This window comes from Panthera onca, chromosome A3 (assembly GCF_046562875.1).
Source record: "Panthera onca isolate mPanOnc1 chromosome A3, mPanOnc1 haplotype 2, whole genome shotgun sequence".
Classification (NCBI taxonomy): Eukaryota; Metazoa; Chordata; class Mammalia; order Carnivora; family Felidae; genus Panthera; species Panthera onca.
In genome coordinates this window covers 89,630,008-89,652,112 of record NC_138341.1, presented here as the reverse complement: position 1 = coordinate 89,652,112, position 22,105 = coordinate 89,630,008, and positions in this window count along the sequence as shown.

The window sequence follows — 22,105 nt, the reverse complement described above, 5'->3', positions numbered from 1 at the left end:
GTGGCTCAGTCAGTTAAGCGTCCGACTTCGGCTCAGGTCACAGTCTCGCGGTCTGTGGGTTCGAGCCCCGCGTCGGGCTCTGGGCTGATGGCTCAGAGCCTGGAGCCTGCTTCCGATTCTGTGTCTCCCTCTCTCTCTGACCCTCCCCCGTTCATGCTCTGTCTCTCTCTGTCTCAAAAATAAATAAACTTTAAAAAAAATTTAATATGTGTGGGCTGTTATCCAGTGTATCTGAGGCCCAAAATCAAGTATGGAAGAATTAAAAAAAGGGGCGGGATGTGGCATGGAGTACTATTCAAAAGAGACATCAGTGTAGTAATGGAACAGTCACTCTTCCTCTTGGCCTTATTTTAATACGGGTCCCATGATGGGGTAGAATGGTAGTAAAACCAGTTGTTTCCTGTTGTATTTAGAATGAGACTCAGTTGTCTCATTTCAATCTATGAGGGGGCAGCCTTCACAATGGCTCCCCATGCTGACTTGTGGTATATTGTTTTGTAACTCCTAAGTGGCTAGCGACTGGTTTCTGACCAATAGGATACAGCCAATGTGATGGAAAGTCATGTCTAAGTTTCAATTTCAAATAGTCTTTCACTTCCTAGTTACTTCCTCTCATGTACCATTTCTCTCCTCTTTCCCTTTCCCTTTTTCTTTATCCCTTTTTTTCTTTATCTTTCTTTAACCAAAAATCAAGTAGTGTTTTGAGCTGCCATTATATAGAGGCTCACATGGCAGAGAACTGAGGCAGTGTCCAGGCTGAAAGACACATAGGAACCCAGGCTCTGAGTCCAAATGGCATCCTGAATCATATGAGTCAACTTGGGAGAAAATATTCTTCCAATCTAGCCTCAGTTGAGGCCACAGCTGCAGCTTCTGACATACCCTGAGGCTGGGGAACCAAGTTAATATGTGCCTGGTTTCCTCATCCACAAAAAATTGTGAGGTATTAAATATATGTGTTTTACAGTGCAAGGTATTGGGACAATGCAGTAACAGAAGAGCAACAGATAACTTTCTACCAGGCCTCAGCACTTCTCCCTGCCCCTCCTCCCTCCCCTTTGCTCTCCTCCTAGTTTCCCTCCAGCCACACTGGCTGCCTTTTTCACCTCCTCTGGACAAACTGGCTTCTGTTAGTGAGTGTCTGAAGCAGTGGTAGCTTCTTCCTGACACACTGCACGATGACTTGTTCAAGTCTAACTCCCTTTTGTCATTCTGTTCTCAGCAATGTCATCCCCAGTGAGGCCTTTCATACCTTCCTACCCAATGACTCTCCAGCCTTCATTCATAGCACACATCATTTGCTTTTTTCTTTCACATGCCTTTGCTTTTGTGCTATTGCCTATCTCTAGACTTGAGTTCCTGGAAGGCAGGTAGCTCTTGGTATTTTCAGCTCCACACATGGGCCCAACAAGGTACCTGGCATCAGGTTAAAAGCTTAGTGCATAGTTAATAAATAAATGACAAGGTCTTGGAGCCCATCTCCCCTTTTAACCACCTACACTGAAGAGAGAAATACTGCTAACAGTTTCAAGTTGTTTCTGGGCAGGAGGACAACCACAATGGCCTGTACATGACTTTTCATGCTCCAGTTCCTCCAGCAGAACACCCTAGGTATCATGGAAGAAGACTTCTTGAATTCTGTTCTCCAGCTCTAGCATTATAGCCCCAAGCAGGCATACCACCAAAAAAAGGGATATCTTTATTTGGGTATCCTCAAGGCAGTGGCTTTCCAGAGTCACGTGGGCAAAAGAACAGGACCTTCAGCTTCCAAAGCAAAGGATTTCAGATGCCTCCTTCTACTCTTTTTTCTGTCCACTCCCATGGTGTCCTCTTTACTAATACAACACCCTCACCTCAGCCAGAAGAGTGATTCTGCACCCACCATTGTATATCCAATTAGGACCCTGAAGGTTCAGTGCAGACTGGTCTTGTCCATGGACCCCAGATGCAGCGTACAGTGCTCTGGCATTTTCCCAGAGAATATAAACAAAGACAAACAGGTGCATAAAAAGGTGCCTGATGTAGCTAACCATCAGAAAGATGCAAACCAAGGTCACATTGATATATCACATCACATCAATTTGAATAGCTATCATAAAAAAGACAAGAGATAAATGCTAGTGAAGATGTGGGGAAAAGGGAACCTTTGTCCACTATTGGGGGAATAGAAAGTTGGTACACTCACTATGGAAAATAGTATGGAGATTTCTCAAGAAATTAAAAATAGAACATAATCTAGCAATTCCACTTCTGGGAACATATCCATAGCAAACAAAACAATATGTCCAAGAAATCTCTGCATCTCCATGTTCAGAAGGCATTATTTTCAACAGTCAAGACACAGAAAAGTTTTTGAAATTTGAAGCCAAATGACTTTGAGTCTGGGAGGAAAAGAGACTAAGCTGCTACCAGGGAGACACCGGGACAACCTGAGGGGCCATAGGTGGGTGATTGTGGACTGGGAGAGATACAATGGGCCACGCTGGCACAGAGGGAAGGGATCCCCTTCTGTGGAGAGACAAGGGGAAGAGAAAGAGAGTCTGGGGAAGCTTAAGGCTGTATGTGGACAAGAGATAAACCTCCGATTGGGACAGAGAGGGATCCCATCTCTAACTGTGGGACTTTCTCCAGACTGGAGCTGGCTGCCCTGTTCACACACCTGGGGAGGAGGGGAGCCAACCCCAGGCTTAGTGGCTAGGTCAGGACGCTGTCTGCAGTAGGAGAAAGCGGTCCCCTTCCTGAAGGGCTGCAGGATAAGACAAAACCAGCTGGGACCACATATTGGGTGGCATGGAGAGACACTTCCCCAGTATCAGGGTGCACAGAGAGGGGGGTTTGAATCCTAGCCAAGCACTGGGGCACGGGAGTTGGTGGAGTGAGGCAGACTGCGTCCTCTGCACCCATAGCACAGTGAGAACAGCTTGAACAGAGTGATTTGGGACACCAAGTCTGTGGAGAAGAGACTGCGGGGTGGTCGTCATTTTTCTTCCCACCACCAGCAACGTCGGGCCTCAGAGATCAGTTCACAGAGTCCACAGTGGAAGTGGGACCCATCTACACCAAACCACACTCCTCTGTGCCAGGTAACTGTATCTACTGGAGTGGGATAGACACTGAGGAACCAGACAGCCCCCTTCTCCAGACCAGCACTGCTGCATTGCCTGGATTAATTCTCAGACAATTCTTGCTATTTATATTCTTCCTTCCTTTTCTCCTTCAAATCTCTTCCCTCCTCTAGTCTGGTTACTCTGTTTGTTGGTTTGTTTAAGCAGACATATTTAATCCATTCTCTTGATATATGTTCTACACCTACTTCTTTCCTTTCTCTCTCTGGAATAATCAAGCCCTTTAGTTTCTCTGTCTGGGTAACTTTATCTTTGTTTCTTTTTCCACACCTCCTTCTTTATTCTCAATAAGATACTAGCAAATCGAATTCAATATCACATAAAAAGAATTATTCAACATGATCAAGTGGGATTCATTCCTGGGATGCAGGGCTGGTTCAATATTCGCAAATCAATCAATGTGATACATCACATTAATACAAGAAAAGATAAGAACCATATGATCCTGTCAATAGATGAAGAAAAAGCATTTGACAAAATACAGCATCCTTTCTTGATTAAAACCCTCAAGAAAGTCGGGATAGGAGGAACATACTTCGACATCATAAAAGCCATTTATAAAAAGCCCACGGCTAATATCATCTTCAATGGGGAAATAGAGTATTCCCCCTGAGACCAGGAACACGCCAGGGATATTCACTCTCACCACTGTTGTTTAACATAGTGTTGGAAGTCCTAGCATCAGCATTCAGACAACAAAAGGAAATCAAAGGCATCAAAATTGGCAAAGATGAAGTCAAACTTTCACTTTTTGCAGATGACATGATATTTTACATGGAAAACCTGATAGACTCCACCAAAAGTCTGCAAAATTGATATATGAATTCAGCAAAGTCGCAGGATACAAAATTAATGTACAGAAATCAGTTGCATTCTTATACACTAATAATGAAGCAACAGAAAGACAAATAAACTGATCCCATTCACAACTGCACCAGGAAGCATAAAATACCTAGGAATAAACCTAACCAAAGATGTAAAAGATGTTTTCAGATGTATGCTGAAAACTATAGAAAGCTTATGAAGGAAAGTAAAGAAGACACAAACAGAAAAACATCCCGTGCTCATGAACTGGAAGAATAAATATTGTTAAAATGTCAATACTACCCAAAGCGATCTACACATTCAATGCAATCCCAATCAGAATTGCACCAGCATTCTTCTCGAAGCTAGAACAAACAATCCCAAAATTTGTATGGAACCACCAAAGACTCCAAATAGCCAAAGTAATATTGAAGAAGAAAACCAAAATGGGAGGCATCACAATCCCAGACTTTAGCCTCTACTACAAAGCTGTAATCATCAAGACAGCATGGTATTGGCACAAAAACAGACACATAGACCAATGGAATAGAATGGAGACTCCAGAACTGGACCCACAAAAGTATGGCCAACTAATCTTTGACAAAGCAAGAAAGAATATCCAATTGAAAAAAGACAGTCTCTTTAACAAATGGTGCTGGGAGAACTGGACAGCAACATGCAGAAGGATGAAACTAGACCACTTTCTTACACCATTCACAAAAATAAACTCAAAATAGATAAAGGACCTGAATGTGAGACAGGAAACCATCAAAACCCTAGAGGAGAAAGCAGGAAAAAACCTCTCTGACCTCAGCCGCAGCAATTTCTTACTAGGCACATCTCCAGAAGCAAAGGAACTAAAAGCAAAAATGAACTATTGGGACTTCATGAAGATAAAAAGCTTCTGCATTACAAAGGAAACAATCAACAAAACTAAAGGGCAACTGATGGAGTGGCAGAAGATATTTGCAAATGACATATCGGATAAAGGGCTAGTGTCCAAAATCTATAAACAACTCACCAAACTCCACACCTGAAAAACAAATAATCCAGTGAAGAAATGAACAGAAGACATGGATAGACATTTTTCCAAAGAAAGCATCCCAATGTCCAATAGACACATGAAATGATGCTCGACATCACTCCTCATCAGGGAAATACAAATAAAAACCACACTGAGATACCACCTCATGCTGGTCAGAGTGGCTAAAATGACCAAATCAGGAGGCTATAGATGCTGGTGAGGATGTAGAGAAACGGGAACCCTCTTGCACTGTTGATTGGAATGCCAACTGGTGCAGCTGCCCTGGAAAACAGCGTGGAGGTTCCTCAAAAAATTAAAAATAGACTTACCCTATGACCCAGCAATAGCACTGCTAGGAATTTACCCAAGGGATACAGGAGTGCTGGTGCATAGGGACACATGTGCCTCAATGTTTATAACAGAAATTTCAACAATAACTAAATTATGGGAAGAGCCTAAATGCCCATCAACTGATGAATGGATAAAGAAGATGTAGTTTTTGTATACAGTGGAATACTACTTGGCAATGAAAAAGAATGAAATCTGGCCACTTGCAGCAACATAGATGGAACTGGAGGGTATTATACTAAGTGAAATAAGTCAGTCAAAGACGGATACCATATAATTTCACTCATATGTGGGTATTGAGAAACTTAGAAAACCATGGGGGAGGGGAAAGGGGAAAACGTTACAGAGAGGGAGGGAGGAAAACCATAAGAAACTCTTAAATACTGAGAACAAACTGAGGGTTGATGGTGGGTGGGGGGTAGGGGAAAGTGGGTGATGGCATTGAAGAGAGCACTTCTTGGGATGAGCACTGGGTGTTGTATGGAAACCAATTTGACAATAAATTATATTAAAAAATAAACAAAACAAGCAAAGCAGAAAGAAACCCACAAAAAACAGATTTTTAAATACAAAAAACAACAGAGGGGAGGTTGGTGGGAGGATGGGTGAAGTTGATAAAGGGATCAAGAGGTCCAGATTTCCAGTTACAAAATAATTAAATCACAGACATGAAAAGTATAGCACAGGCAAGATAGTCAATAAGATAGTTGTAACGTTGTTTGGTGACAGATGGTGACTACACTTATCGTGGTGATCACCAAGTATATAATTATACAGACTTGTTGAACCTGAAACCTGTATGCTCATTATACCACAATGTATAGTGAATATCACACTAAAACAATCTTAGTTTACTCATTATTTTTAATTGATTGAATCTTTTACCGCCCTGTTAATATAGGTTACGCAAATGGATTGATTTTTTTTTTAATTTATTTTTGAGTGAGAGAACATGAGTGGGATAAGGGCAGAGAGAGTTGGACGGGGGGTACAGAGGTTCTAAAGTGGTTTCCTCACTGACAGCAACAAGCCCAATGCAGGGCTCTAACTCATGAACCATGAGATCATGACCTGAGCTAAAGTTGTATGCTCAACTGAGCCATCCAGGCACCACTGGATTGATTTTTTAATACACATGATCATGTACTGACTACAGGTCTACAGATTCTCCTATTTTAAGTTTTGTTTAGGTGTTGTTATTTCTACCAAGTCAACCTCTCTGACTTTTATAATTCCTATTAAAACACATCCAGATACATTTTTAATTCCATCAATGTTTAGTTAATTATAACATTTGACTATTTACCATTTGATTATTCTGTTTTGTGAAGATTATCATAACTAATAATATGCACCAGGTAGGTTCTAAGTATATATTATTGGAAAATAAAAAGTGTCAAAACATTGTATTATTTTGAATTATAGAAACCTAATTTGATTCAGCTCTTTAGGAACACGGTGTCTACCTAACAGGCGCTACAACCTTAGAATCATCCCACTCCTTGTATGAAATAGAAAGGATTTGCTTAGAACTACTTACAAGTAACAGTCAGATGGAAGCCATCTAGTGCCTCTGGTCATTCAGGTGGGAACAGAAATCAGGGATTCCACTCAAATTTCTGCTTTCAAAGCAAGACTTTTGTTATTTCTGTGGCTGAATAAAGAAATAGAAAAGAGAGGCTATGGAAAGTGAACAAAAGCCCAGTTTGTGTGACAATAGCATCCTCTTCTCCTCTTCAACTTCTGGTAGTTTCCACCTTTCCATTATCTCTTAATCTATACAGAGAAAGATTTCTTTTCAGGCAGCCATTCAGAAAATTACAAGGCAATGTTCCCAATGTCTACTGAAGCCAGGAGTGACAAGATGAAATTCAGGTCAATTTTTTGTGGTCAGAAGCATGCTGTGGGACTTTGGGGAGGCTGCTCAAACAGAAATGACACAGCTGGGAGGGCCTGCTTTTCTCTCCTTCTGCTCTCCTGCCTGATGTCTGAAATGAAGACAGGGTGGTTGGTCTAGCCTGAAGCTCCAACTGCCATCCTGGTCCATGGACAGCCCTGATGATAGGGACCACATGCTAAGATGTTGGAGCAAAAAGACAGATAATGTAAGAACTGCCATAGTGGGAATTTCAAGATTAAGTTGCATAACCTTCCTTTAGGATTTTGTTGTTGTTGTTGTTTCCTAATGAAAAAGGAGTATCTCTCTCCTGTGTGACCTTGGACAAGAGAGGTCACTTCTCTGGGACATATTCCCCTGTGCATAGTGGCAGAGATAAGAGTGAAGGCAGATTGGATAATTCTCATATCTGATGCTTTTACATGGCCAACATCTATGTTATTTTCTAATAGAAAGAGAAGGAATGTCATTGGACGAGGAGGGGGCAAGGGCACTGAGACTTACTTCATGACCAAAGGGATGGATATGCTGTCTATGCATGCACAACATGCCTAATCTCTCCTCAGTAGGGCATCTGGCTTTTGTTGTCTACCAGTCTTGAAATGAGGCCTTGTTGACTAGTGGCTTGTCCCCTAATGCACCCCTGTGATAATAAGCATTCTGTACCTATGCTTACCTGAGCAGCGTCCCACACTGACACCCCATTCAGTACTAATTGAGCATGAAAACTTACCCTGGCTGATCACTTGCTTATGCTGTTCCACATCTTAAATCCTGATGTACAATTGGGAAATTGTGGCCCAGAAAGAAGTAGGTACTGACTCATCCCACAGGAGGTTATCTGAAGATTAGGCCAAGCTCCAGCTTCCTTGGTCAAGTCTCAACCCTTCCCTTCAGGTTTATTTTAGAAATGAGAGACCCTAAGATCCTAGGAACCCTGCCCACTTCCTCCCCATATGGGGTTATTTTCATCCTTGCATCCTCACATGTACACAGGCACAAGAGCTCATATTGACTTCTCAAGTGAGGACCATGAAGGTACAATCAAGGAAGAGTAGAAACCAGGTAAGTGACATGAGGCAGAGGATAAAGAGCATGAAAGCAGCTCTTCCATGGAACAGGGGTATCCATTCTCCTGGCTTCATGCTTGGGAGCTCAAAAATGGGGAGGGGATCCCTACACTTCTAGATTTCTACCTAGTTCAGGGCTATCCCTGGCCCAGCCTGAAGAAGTCAGGACTGGGGTCTTGTCTTCCACATCTGTGGATACCTGGAGCTAAGATAAGACCATCTTGCCTTGGGTAGACTGGGTATATGATAAAAAGTTCAGTGTCCTCCTATATAAAGTAACTTCCTTCCTGTTGGTGACTGTAAGAATTTCATATGCTCATAAAGTTCCTAATGGCCTTGGATCTCCAGTGATGACCCACTGTGCACTGAGAACCTGAGAAAATGATTTACACTCCCTGGAGATCCTTTAGAACTGACAGAGGCTTCAGGGATTGTGTGGATAAGAGCTTGGGATAAAGAAGAATATGCCAGAGTACTGTGCACTCATACCACTGTCTAAGGACAAGATCAGTGCTTGTTGTACCCTGAGAGTTCTCATCTGGAAGTAAGTTAGGATGTCTCACAAGTAAAGAGGGCATTGTGGGGGTGGATAGGAATCAGAGAGCAAGGGAGGTTCTTGATGTCCCTCTCACAGCCTTGGAAGTTTTCAGGTCCTGCTCCTTTACCCTAGGGGTCTGAAGAGTCTCTGTTATGCAGACACTCAAATAAAGAGGCCTGTTTTTGGTTGTGTTTCTGCCTGGGATGCAGTGCTGGTGCTGACCTCCAGGAGAAAGGCAGGCTCATGTCTTTTATGTCCACTGAGTTTTGGGGCAGTTTTTTCCTTTATTGTTTTCTGGGTTTTTTTTTTTGTTCAGTTTTGTGGAGATATATAACATACAACATTCTATAAGTTATTAATGCTATGTGATATATTTCAAAGGTGCTAAGGTAGTAAACCCTAAAATATAACAAAGGAAAATGTATATATTTATTTTTGGTGGTGAATGTTAACTAAAGTTATTGTGGTAGCCATTACACAATATGTATATGCCAAGTCATTATGTTATACACCTTAAACTTCTAGAGCCCACTGTGCCTTTAGGCAGAGGTCTTTTTGGCTGTCTCTCCCCACCCCCTGCCTCAGAAACAACTTGCATCTCCCTTTATCAGCAGTGTTCACCTCCACTATTTGAGTTTGTTAAAAGTAGAAAGAGGGGCACAAGATCTTCCCATATGTTCATTCAACAACTCTGTGCCAAACCCTCACCCTGTGCCAGGAATCCTAGTGGGCCTAAGTGAGGGGTTGAAAGTAACCCAGTTGTCCCTGCTTGCCAGGAGGTCACAGTCTGAAGTGGAGATAGATAAGAGCACAAAAGCAAAGATATGTGAAGGAAAAGAGAAAGTGGTGTAGTGCAAACACTGCAGGGTGCAATGAAGGAGGGTTGGGGAGGGCAGTCTTAAAGTGTCACTAGGAGAATCTTGCTAGAACCAGAATGACAAGAGGGAGCCACCCTGAAGAAGTCTAGGAGCAGTGTGTCAGAGAGAAGCCACAATGGGTGCTGAAACTCAGAGCCAGAAGTTGGTTTGACCAAAGGAGTGTAGAAAGTTGGCCAGAGAGGCTGGAGAGAACCTGGCAGGAGAGAGGAGGGAAAGGAAAGCATGGCAGGACCTCATTCTGGGCCTGGTAGGCTGTTATAGTCTCCTTTCTGACTACATTGCCCCAAAACATTGCATTTTAAGACTACATATATTTTAATAACTCACAATTTGTGTGGACCAGTGATCTCGGTATGGCTTAGCTCAGTGTCTCTGCCTCGATGTAGCTCACAGGCTGGTGCTTCAGCCTCAGCTGAGGCTCCACTGGTGGAGGATTTGTTCTCCGTATCACTCAAAGGATATAGGATGCAGTTTGGACAGACAGTCCAAGTTCCTTTCTGTCTGTTGGCCTTGGCACTCTGTTGGTTCCCTCCTATGTGGGTCTCTACACAGAGCAGCTCCAAACATTGGGTTTGATTCCCCAACTTGAGGGAAATGACAGAGAGATAGTGATAAAAACATAGATAGAGATGAAGAGGAAGAACACATGGGAGGGAGTAAGAAGGAAGTGAGATAATTTTTTGTAATTAAAATTTAGAATGACCTCCCATCACTCTGGCTGTATTTTGTTAATCAGAAGCCTATTTCTAAACACTCAAGGGATGTGTATACCATGGGTGGGGATCACTGAAAGCCATTGTGGAGGCAGCTCACCTCATAGGCTAAGATGATATGCGTGGGTCTCATCCTAAGTATAACAGGAAACAATTCAACAGGTTTATGCCAGAGGATGACAATATCTGAATTTGCATTATTTAAAACCCCTCATGGTGCTCATTTGAAAAATGAGCCAGGTGGGAATTTATTCCAATGTCACATTGCTATAACCAAGGACTGTTTTGAGTAATAGTACAAACCCTTCTTGTAATTCTTCAATGGCTCAGTTTGTGCCTTAAGACACGTGGCACCATCCCATAGGTGTTCTAGATATTACTTCAGATACACCTGATGAGGTCCCTAGAAAGTAAACTCTAGCCTGATCGCCACTGTGCAAGCTTGGACACTTAGAAAGGACCTAAGAAACACAGAGATTTTCCCAGGAAACAGAACTGGTAAGAAAAAGGTCTGAATGCAGCTCTGTCTCCTCAAAGCTAGGATCCTGATTACATTTTCAGAAAGCTGTGAAAGGGATGATTAGGATAATTTTGAATGGTCAAGGTGTTAACATGAGGGAGGAGGGTGAGTCATCAACAGCCCACAGGTGAATTTGAAGGAAGGTGATTGAAGGAAGGGGCATTGGTAATGGCATCTTTAAAAAGTGACCCTACTACCTTCCATAGACCTGAACAGAAGTTAGAATTGTGGTAACCAAACACCCACAATCTACAGACAACCCCCTATCCACCTTACTTGAGTGGAAACACTGAGAAAAGCAAGACACTGCAATGTCTTATCCCTAGTTTCAGAGGATCTGGGCTCAGGGAAGCCCTGAGGGAGAATCTTTTTTTCACTGTAGACCTTGGTTCAGCCATCATCGCTGATGCCTCTAGGCATTTGGAAGGAAGCGCCAAAAGGTAACACAGAATATTAGCCCAAGACAGAATTGTGATCTCAGGCCAGAACAGAATTGTGATCTCATCTGAGCTTCCCCACACCCCTTTCCCCACATCACATATGTCTGTTGAGGAGAGAGAAGGCAGGCGATGAGAGGAGGGAACTTCCTGGACAGGAGGAAGCGGTTAGGTATTGGAAACCTGCTGCATTTGTCATTCATAGTCATAGCTGGTGCATGAGAAGGTGAGTTCCTCTACCCATACATTAATCGTGAACCCTAGAGGTTTCATCTTGTTCCCTCCCTGACTAGAGATTTTTGTGGATGCATGATTGTGCCTGAACTGGGGAACAGATTTTCTCTTGGGGGTATCCCCACAGTGGTATAGTCCAGACATGTCTTTGATTCCTGGCCCAGCTACCATGCACCGTCTTTGCAGACTTCACTAGGAGAGCACTGAGGTGCTACCTGGTAGGTTCCACTAGTATATCTCCTTAGAGATAGGTCAACAACACTATCAGAGCTGGTCTGTGGTGAAAAAAAAGCAGAATGGCTTTGACACACAGGATTCCAAGATGATTGGGGCAGGATCAGAGCTCAGATTCAAATCTGGAGACTTTCCTGGGACTCTCCCAGGGCTTTCCCACTGAGCATCTCACACGCCCACTGCCAAAGCAATCTGGACCTCCCCAAGTAAACCACCAGCTGTGTGGTAGAGTAGAAATACATTCTTCACATATTTATTGCAAAAGTAGGAAAAAAATATGTTATCTTTGTGTTTTGTTACTGTTTCCATTGTTTTAATTGCCCACCAAAGTATCCAGGCCATCAAATGTCCTTGCAGGCTTTGTCCAAGTCTTACAAATTCTCACACATGATATGATATTTTATATAAAATAGAAGATTAGGATAATTGTATTTTATACATTTCTCTACAACTCATCATCTCACAGAACAAATCAAATCATTGTAGGCCCACCAGGTCAGGAGCTATGGTCTTACTCATTTTCATAATATCCTTCAAGGGAGTTCATTTGCCAGTGATTCAGCATTTCAGTGTTCTTGGACCTTGACACAATTCAGTTCTGCTGCCATTTCAGCAGTGCTGCAGGGTCCATCTTCACAGTGTCCTAACAGACTGTATTAGTTTGCTAACTTAAAACCACAGATTGAGTGGAAGGCCTCTGATGCCTGCTGGCTAGATTCTAGGCTATGTTTTTTGCAGAGCTCCACTCAGGACACTGTCAAGGAGCTAGACAATGTGTTTAACTACTCCATCTCCCTAGACAAGAGGCACTTGCATCAGGACACCAACAATGGCCAACAGTGGTATGGGTAACTCAACACAGAGTGGTCCCCACACCCAGGGCCCCAAGATTACTGAGATGGACCCAGAATGAAAACTCAAAACTAAGAAATTGTAGGGCCTTCGAGGAATGTGGATTCTGTGTATCATTCCAATCCATTTCAGGAGTTGATAAAGATGCAGTCACTTAGTAGGAATATCATGCAGCTTATTCTTTGGAAATGTCTCAGTTCTGACCTGCATTATCTTGAGCAGCCATTTGAAATCCCTACGCCTCTGTTTCTCAATTTCTAAGGTGAAGTTTGTTGATAACTCACTGGAATACTTCACTTAATACAGGGAGGTGCTATGGTTTTCAGCAAAAAATGCCTTGAAGGTACCAATTTTTTATCATTCCCCCAAAATAAAAATGTAGTTTCAGAGCCTAGAACCTTTCCTGGCATAGGCACTCAGATCCCTCCTCTTGCACAAGTTCATGAGGTGATGGGAGTTTATGGTCTGAGCTCCAAAGATCTTTCCAGTGGCTCTTGGTGAAACCACTGACCATATTTTCCTCATGTCTACCTGTTGTGAAAAGGAGTCAACCCTGTGCCTAAATGAGGCATGATGTGGACATTACAGGCAGGCACAGTGGTGTTTGAATACCTGGTTCCAGTTTAACCATGCAGAAACATCTCCTACATCACCACATTCCTGGACCCCTGTCATTACTCCAACACCATCTAACATATCCTGGACCATCTATTTAACAGGTGAGTGTGTGGTTCTGAGATAGAATTACAGTGAGTCTTCTGCTTACTGTGGTTCTGGGAAATGTCACTGCACCTCTCTGAGTTTCACTTCCTTCTTTTGAAAAGTGAGGTGGGAAGAGAATGAACATCATAGGGTTAGTGTAGGAAATCATGGGATAAGTCATAAGGGGTCCTTACCTGGCTCCTGGATATGCGGAAGGGTCTTCTTCATGTTTATTATTTATTTCTCCCCAATGAAGAAGCTCTGTTTCACCCCTTGGTGTCCTGTGGCTTTTCTGAAATCAGAAAAGTACATGGAGAGACACCTGTTTTCCCATTTGCAAAGAAGTTTTTAGATTCCATCCAGCTAGTACTGGATCTTGACCTTGTGTGGTCAGATTAGGCATCTCTGGGAATAGGAAAAGGAATGCCAGCCCACTGAGATATCTAGGAATGTTGTGGTTTGGGCTCATTTTTTACATAATATATATAAAACAGCTACTACATGCAGGCACTTCCACAGACATTCAAACAATTCAATAAATGGAGCAGACTCCATTTCTAGTCTGAAAGTCAGTCCAATTCTAGTCTGAAAGTCAGCCACAATATACATCATAGGCAGTCATGACCATCGTGTATTAGATGTGATGCCTCCACGGCCCTCTCTAGATATGAGTGCATCTTCCCATCTTCAAACTGGGATGACGAAACATAGGACCAACTAAAAAGGGACTGCTCTTTCAACTTAGAAAGATGACCTAATGTCTCCACAAGACACAGTGGAATGGTATGTGGTCTGTGCTTGGGGAGTAACTGACAGTACTCTGATCTAACATGTTTGATTACCATGGTGGCTGAGATCTTAGGGATGCTGCTGCATGAGCAAGTAAGTCAGCTGTTAATGGCGTCCTTGGCCCCTGGGAAGCAGAGGGGAGGCTTAGTTGAGCCAGGCCCTGACAGACCCTGACAGACCTGTCCTTTCCATAGCCCCATCTTGCTCTGCCTGCTCCTCTCCATATCCACTTCTCCTCACTACCACAACTGTGACCCAGAATAGTAGGTGTGGTGAGCAGCCATCTCACAAATAGGCCTCAAACTTCAATCCTGATGCTCACTTGCATAGAGGATGTGGTACGTTATGCCCAGGGCCTTCAGGAGATGACTGTCAGTGGGAAGACAAGACTCAAATAGGATCAACATTAGACCCGCTCCATGACTAGGACTTTCATGGCAAGGACTCCCACAAAGTGGTTGGGAGTGGGGTTGGGGACATCTTTTGGTCCCCAGACACAAAGTAGAGGGCTGTGGAAGTATGGTGTGAAATGAAAATACAAGCCTCAGACTCTACACATGACTCCCCCTAACACCATCTCTCCCTTCTTGGGTACCTGGTCACATCAACACTTCCAGGATGACTGGTGACTCCTGCCACTGTCCTTGGTTAAAACTAAAGGTGGCATATTCACAAGTCAATCTGACTTGCTTAGATCTGAAGTACCATGACTCCCTCTTCATGGTACAATTGGACCACCTAGTGCCCATTGAGACAAACCAACAGGGTAGGGGGAACTGCAGTCTGGTAAAACTATGTATTGTGCAGTTCATGTGCTGGGTCTTGTTTAAAAGAAAGTGAGATTTTTTTCCCTGTTGTTGGAAAGACACATGGAAAGTCAGTTATATGTTAGAACCTTCCTCTTTGTCCTGCTCCAGTGCCAGATCCAGAGTTACAGCAAGCTGCAGAGCTAGAACAAGGGCTGACTCTGAATTTAGAGCTTGCTCCAGCTCTATTTCTACTACCAGCCCTAGTGCTTGAGCCAGAATTTACACCATCAACCATTCCAGTGCTGGTGCAAAAACAAATATCTCCAGGATGAATGCCTGGTACTGAGCTGAAGTCATCTAGACTATCAGCTATAGTCAAAATTCCATCTCTGCCTCCTAAAAATAGAATCAGCTCTAACCCCAGAGGCCTCCTGTCCCTGGTTTGTGTCCAGAAAGAACCGACCAATTAAGGAGAAGCCTGACTTCATGGCCTTCCCTCCCCAGCTGGTGGCAGAGCAGTTAAGGATGCGGTGAACAGCTAGGTTCTCAGGGAGAGGCGGAGAAGGCCTTCCCTCTGCCATCAGCTATCCCAGATATGCCTGGCTTTAATCTGCATTCTTATGAACTGGGTTCAAATCCCAGCTCCACCACTTGGCCCTTTATATGACAAACGTAACTTTCTTAACCTCCAAGCCTTTGCTGTCTACTTCTATCAGTAGAGATGGAAACTAATAGCACCTGTTGCACAGAGTGGCTGTGAAGATTAAATGAGGTAGAACACATAGAAATCCAGGCAGGACCTGTCCCAACTGGTGGCCACCCATCTGCCCAGTAGGCTCAGCAGCCTTACTACTTCTTAGATACGTGATATACACATAATCACAAGGAAGTACAGGCCATGGTTCTAGCTGTCACAGGGGAATGTGCAGACCAATAAAGAGTGCAGAGGGTGATCAGATTGGGTGAAAGATGCCCCCTTGGGAAGAGTCAACATAAGCCACCTTCTTAGGTCTTGGAGTTAGTGAAGATGGGGTGAGTGCAAATGCCTTCTTCTTTCCCCACCAGTATTGGGTCCTGGGTCATCCCATGCTGTGTGCCCTCAGTGGACAGAGAAAAAAAACTAGGACTTCCACAGGACTTAGGCAATGTCCTCAACTCCCTGAGGATCCAAAGTTCCAATTATGACCAGAGACCTGTGTCAGGGACAGTTGATGACCACAGCTGCTGAGCTATGCTATGGCTGCACCAGATGACATTGTCCTTGCTCTAGGAGCTTTTTAAAAAGGTCATGCCCAGTCTTTTTCCCCAGAGGAACAAGCTTGTCCATGAGTACCTGACACCCACTGTCTGGCCCACTCACAGCCATTTCTAAAGTATGACCAACTGCGTCATCACCACCAGCTTTGAGGACCTAAGATGACAGTCCAGGCCAGTGGATCATTGGATCCAGGTGGCCCAGGAAAATAATGTAAGGCTTAGTGGAGTCCCTCCATAGAGTTGTGGGAACTTCCCCTTCACACTTCAGTTCTCAGGATTGAAGTCTATGGTTTGAGCTCCTACAGTACCTCATCACTTCCTACCAGGGCACACTGACCTTGACTCACATGTCCTAGTGGTGGGATGCTCACTTCCTACCTAGCTCCTTTCTTAGGTCGAACTAAAATTCTCCTCCCTAGAAGTGTTACTCTTTGGGCCCTAAATGTGCACTTCTAGGCTTCCTGACCATTTGGCTCATTCAGGAGCAGAGATTTAAACTGACAGGACTGAAGTTAGAGCAACTAGGGCTTCAGCACCCCATCTGGAAGCCCATTCTCTTCCCTCCTGAGGAGTGTCAAATCCTGCATAACTCTTTACTGCATGCCATTCTCTCTTCTCTGCAGAGTGGTGTAACTCATGGGTGTAAGTTTTCAGGTGTGGAGGCCTTTCCCCAAGGAAGACCAGTGTTAATTAGGGATCTTCCATATCTCTGCTATTGGCACCTCAGTCAGCTGGGACCTCCTGGGAGACAACAAACTCTTGGGAAAGTACCTGGGCTAGTAGGCAGGGTCTCTACATCTCCATGGGTCCTTAGCTCACCACTTCTGCTTCAGAAATCAGTTTCATTAAATGTCACCTTGGGTTAGGCCAACTGGAGATTTTCAAGTGTTTACAGCAACAGAACTCCATGCCCAGTTGGAACACAAACTGGTCAAAACTGAGATTCTCAATAGAAATTCGAATACAGGCCCCAGGTGGCCACCATGACAGCTCCATCCCCAGGCCCATGGAGACTTCCATTCTCAGAAGAAGCCAGTGGGAAAGAAATAAATTTAAATTCCCCATATTATTATTAAATTTGTCCTTCTTTCTTTCTCCTCCTCTCTCAGGGAGAATTGCCAAAAACTTCAGGAGCTGTATATCCAAGGCTATTCACTGAGCAGGGAACTGATGATCAAGGTAGACTGGAGGATGGAGATCTGGAGAGAGAGGAGGGCTGAGAGGGAAGGGGGACTGGGCAGGATGTAGTTTGTTCATTTCTCACTTAATATTTCTTTGAAAAATTAGGCTTTCTGGGTTAATAGGAAGATGGATGTTTGGCCTATGGGCAGGTGGGGTCAGTCTGTGGGCAGAAAACACTGGTCATGGAATATAATGGTGGTGGATGGGCTGTTCAGGGTGGGGGGATGCTGAGATGGCAGAATTAGTAAGTGTGTGGCTTCCACGCAGCTATATCCTGCTGGCACTTACCTTCCTCTAAACCACTAGGTGGTTGGGGTATCTGGGGTTACCTTTCTTCCTTAAACCAGCCCAATCTGTCCATAGGAAGTCAGGTCCCTGCTCATCCTTCTGGCTTCACCACATCTCCAGTGGAGGGCACCATGCTTGCCCTAGGATTGGGCACTTCAGGGGAATACCATGTGCCAGGTGGACAAACAGTGTGCCAGAATGCCTGGACTAGGGACAGATGTGAGTGCATTCTGCAACTCCTCACTGTGCCTCTATAACCATCATTTCTCATCTACCACAGTCAGGTTTCTCACCTGAGCGCCTAGTTGGCAAAGACATATCCTCCAAATGTCTTATGAAAACTGTCTGGGGAACTGATAGGTTCTTTCTTAGTGGACCCTTCCTGAATGGACATCAGAAGCATTATGTAAATGAGGAAGCAAGTGTCCTCTCACCTCCTACCCTGTTAATCAGAGATGGCACCTCTGATTGAGTGAAGAAAAAATTCTGTGCATGGGGATGTTTTGAGGGGCTCCTTATGGAGGTGAAGCCTTTAGCATACCTTGGTTCCAGCCTGGGTGTCAGAGACTCCAGTGGAGCTGGGACAGGGAGGTGCTAAACAAACAGGTTCCTAAGATACCCCATCACCTCAATCAGTGGCTTGGCTTAGGACAGGATGCAAGTCAGTGGTGGGGTTGGGGGTGGGATAAAGGTTGCTGGCTCATGGCCTCTAGCTGGGAAAGGCAAGTGGCTTTTCCTCCGTAGGCCCCTGAGCAAGTCACTGCCCTACACTGGGCCTCTGTCTCATCTGGGAAATTGAGGGATGATGATTCTATGGCAAAGGCCTCATGGAGTGTAAGGTTCAAGGAAGCAATATGTGGAGATTTCTGCCCTGCTCCAACTGGAGGTGTAAAGACCAGAACACTAATGACAGAAACCTGACACTGAGTCCTCAGGGAACTCTGTGATATAGGTGTAGTTCTTCTCAGACCCTCCAGATAAGGAAGCATGTCAGGGAAGCCAATCTGCTGACCCAAAGTTAACAAAGTGAATGTTGGAACTGGGATTGATTGAGACTCAGACCATACTGGAGGACTGAGTAGCACTGGGACCAGCTGACTTGGATCAGATGTCCAGGGTTTAAGGTCGGGGGTGTAGGGGGGAAATGGGGTAATGGTGGCTTCAATGAACTTGTCTTTAACCCTGGCAGGAAGGGCTCTTCACATTTGCTGCCCAGGTGGTAAACCCCCAGAGAGCCCGGAGAGGCAGCAGCAGCAGGTGAATGTGCTTGTAAGGAGGGGCTCCAGGGTCACAGACTAGGGGGTTCTCCTTACCAGCTGAAGGCCTCCAAATAAACAGAGGAGGAGGCTGGACAATGGAGGACACTCTGGAAATGGGTGAGCCTATGAGCTGATCAAAGAGGACCAGGATTTTGAAGTTTGGGAACCAAGAGCCCCTATACTGATCCCTGAGCCCTCAGTACTTGGCAAACTTCCCCTCATGAAAGGCCACCTTTATGAGCTGGAATTTCATGACCATCTTAGGGATGAGGGAGGGAAAGTCCCTGTGAAACACTGGTCCTCGTTCCTCAGGATGCTGAAGCAGCAGAATTGCCTGACTGCAAAGCTGTAGGAGGTTTTGACTGAGCAGGGGTTAGCCTCTCCACTCAGATGGTGCCCATCTGGGGAGAGTGAAGTCAGGCCTCTCCTCCTCTAGATGCCCACAAGTAGTGGAGCAGTCCTCAGTAGTGGAGCATGAGGCCTCAGCCTTCCTCTCTGTCATCAGAAAGGGCTGGGCTACTAGGTGCCTGAGCCTGCCCCAGTGTTTTGACTTCTTTTGAGCCCAGAGCCCGGCTTAGGGACAACTTCTGTTTTCTGTGTGTTTGACCCCTTTATGGGACCTGACCTTAGTGCACTATGTTGACCAGTGGGCACAAGGGGGTAGTATTTGCTGGGGGCAAGGATGGAGAGTGTCTTTCTGGTGGACTCTGGCTGTCCGTCTCCCAGGGGAATGAGATCAACCTTCAGAAAAGGAACAGAGGTGAGCAATTGTACTCACTGTGGGAGTGGTTAAGGGAGTGGAAATAAGAAATGACCTTGGGCAGCACACTCTCTGCCTCCACCCCCTTCCTCTTACATTTACTTGGAGAATTTGAGGACAGAGAAGTGGGAAACCCATCCACTTTGTGGGTGGGGGTAGGGCAATGGCATCAAGGAAAACTTCCTGGAGGAGGGACTCTTTATAATGCATCTATGAGGACAGGCAAGACCTGCATGTGATTCAAGGAAATGAGGGTTCTAGTGTATGCAAAGACCCAAGACTGGTTCCTTGCCCTAGTCCTCACCTCCCAGAAGTCTCCTGCAGCATCCCCTGCCCAGGCCCTCTCTGCATCCTGTCCTTCCCTCTGGCATCCCAGGAATACAAAATAATGATGGAGATCTTGCTGCTCCAGGTAGCTGCAAATCCTTACAACTTTGAGCCAGAGGAACAATCCAGGGTCTGGTTCAGGGATATGAAGTGGCTCAGCACTCCCAAGGCAGAAACAAATGAAGTGCTGTTGGCTGACTGAGCACTCAGAACAGGACATGGAGCACAGAGTGAAGGGGGCTTAAAAAGGGGGATGGTGATCTTATGGCAGCCACCAGGTCCTGAACACAAAGCCCAGTACCAGTAACCAGCCGCCCTACTGAGACCAAGTAAGGCCTTTTCCTCAGCAACGGGGTACACCTGGGACATTCAGGGTTCCTTGGGACTCTTACTTCCATTCTGATAAGAAGGACTTTGTGAGTCTTGTTTTGGTTCCCCTGAAGGCCACTAGGAAGGGGCTGACACCCTCTCCCACCACCAGTCCCTCTCAGCCCTCTTCCCCAGTGCCTATTAACCTATTGGGAGGGGGAATATTTTTTTGTTGTTACAAATAGTAAATAGGTTTGAATATTATATCAAAATCCTGTTCCTGTTACAACTTGGGGGTTGTGGTTTGGTTCTTTCATTTCCTGTGCTCTTTTAAATGACAGACAGATTCTCACATTCCTCCCTGAATTAAGAGCCCTTTCAGAGTCATCAGCTTATTGTATGGGGGAGAATAGAGAATGGCTAGCCCCCCTCCCTGGAAACTGAAGGAGATCCCCAAGCACCCCTTATTCAGAAATTATATTTATTTCAATATCAGAAAGGAGCATAGACAGCTTCTTGGAACTGATGGGATTGAGAGATTCAAGATACTTTCACAGGTATAGCAACGGCCATTGATATTTGACTGTCTTTAACACTTGGCAGGACCATGTCTTAGGCCAGGAGAATTTTATACCTGTCTTTATACCTTTGTGGGGAGAAAGAGGAACACTTTTAGCTTGTCTTGACATTTCTTTTGACCAAATATTAGGAACTTGTACTTTCCTAGTTCAATCTCTGGAAATTCATTAGCTCTAAGGGTAATGTAAAAGGCTTAAAATGGGAGTGGCTTAGTGGTTCAGTCAGTTAAGTTTCCCACTTTGGCTCAGGTCATGATTTTATGGTTAGTGAGTTCAAGCCCTGCATTAGGCTCTGCACTGATATCACAGAGCCTGGAGCCTGCTTTGGATTCTGTGTCTCCCTCTCTCTCTGCCCCTCTTCTGTTTGCTCTATCTCTCTCTCAAAGGTAAATAAGCATTTTTTAAAAATCTTTTTTTTAATTTTTTTATGTTTATTTTTGAGAGAGAGAGACAGAGTGCAAGTGGGGGAGGGGCGGAGAGAGGAAGACAGAACCCAAAGCAGGCTCCAGGCTCTGAGCTGTCAGCACAGAGCCCGATGTGGGGCTGGAACCCATGAACCATGAGATCATGACCTGAGCCGAAGTCGGACGCTTAACCAATTGAGCCACCAAGGCACCCCTAAAAAATCTTTTTTTTTTTTTTTTGAAAGCTCAAAATGTGCATATGGAAAGGACAAGCCCAAGAGAAGAATTTACAAATGGAATGAGGGCATGCAGGACTTTCCATCCTCAGGGCTCCTTTAGAGGCTCTGTGATCAACTTGAATCATCCTGGGATCCTTGTTCACAACCTCTGATTTCCTTTTCCTGCTTTCATCTCCAGGGGGAAAAGATTTGTGCAGCTTTTAAAGCTACAGCTATACATCTTCTCTTGAGCATTACTGCTTTTTGTGAACTAGGATTTCCTTTACTTCCATATAAAATTTTTTAGTGCAAAAATTCCCTAGAAGGCCCCCAGCCTCTCAATCAAGTATGTCTCCACCTCCCTGGATAGTCCTGACTAATCAAGTGAGATCTGGTTTGTGAGGATAATAGATCACCATCTTGGCTGGTGAGGACCCGTACTCTCATTTGCTGTCCAAGGAGTCTCTGGGGACATGTGGTTTGGAGTTCCATGGTCTAAGACAGTCACCAGTTACACACTCAGTCATGTCATTAATGGCTTATCCTAAACGGGCAATGAGGCTTGAGCCCACAAAGCTTGGTGCCCTTGGGTATCTGTGTTCTTTTCCA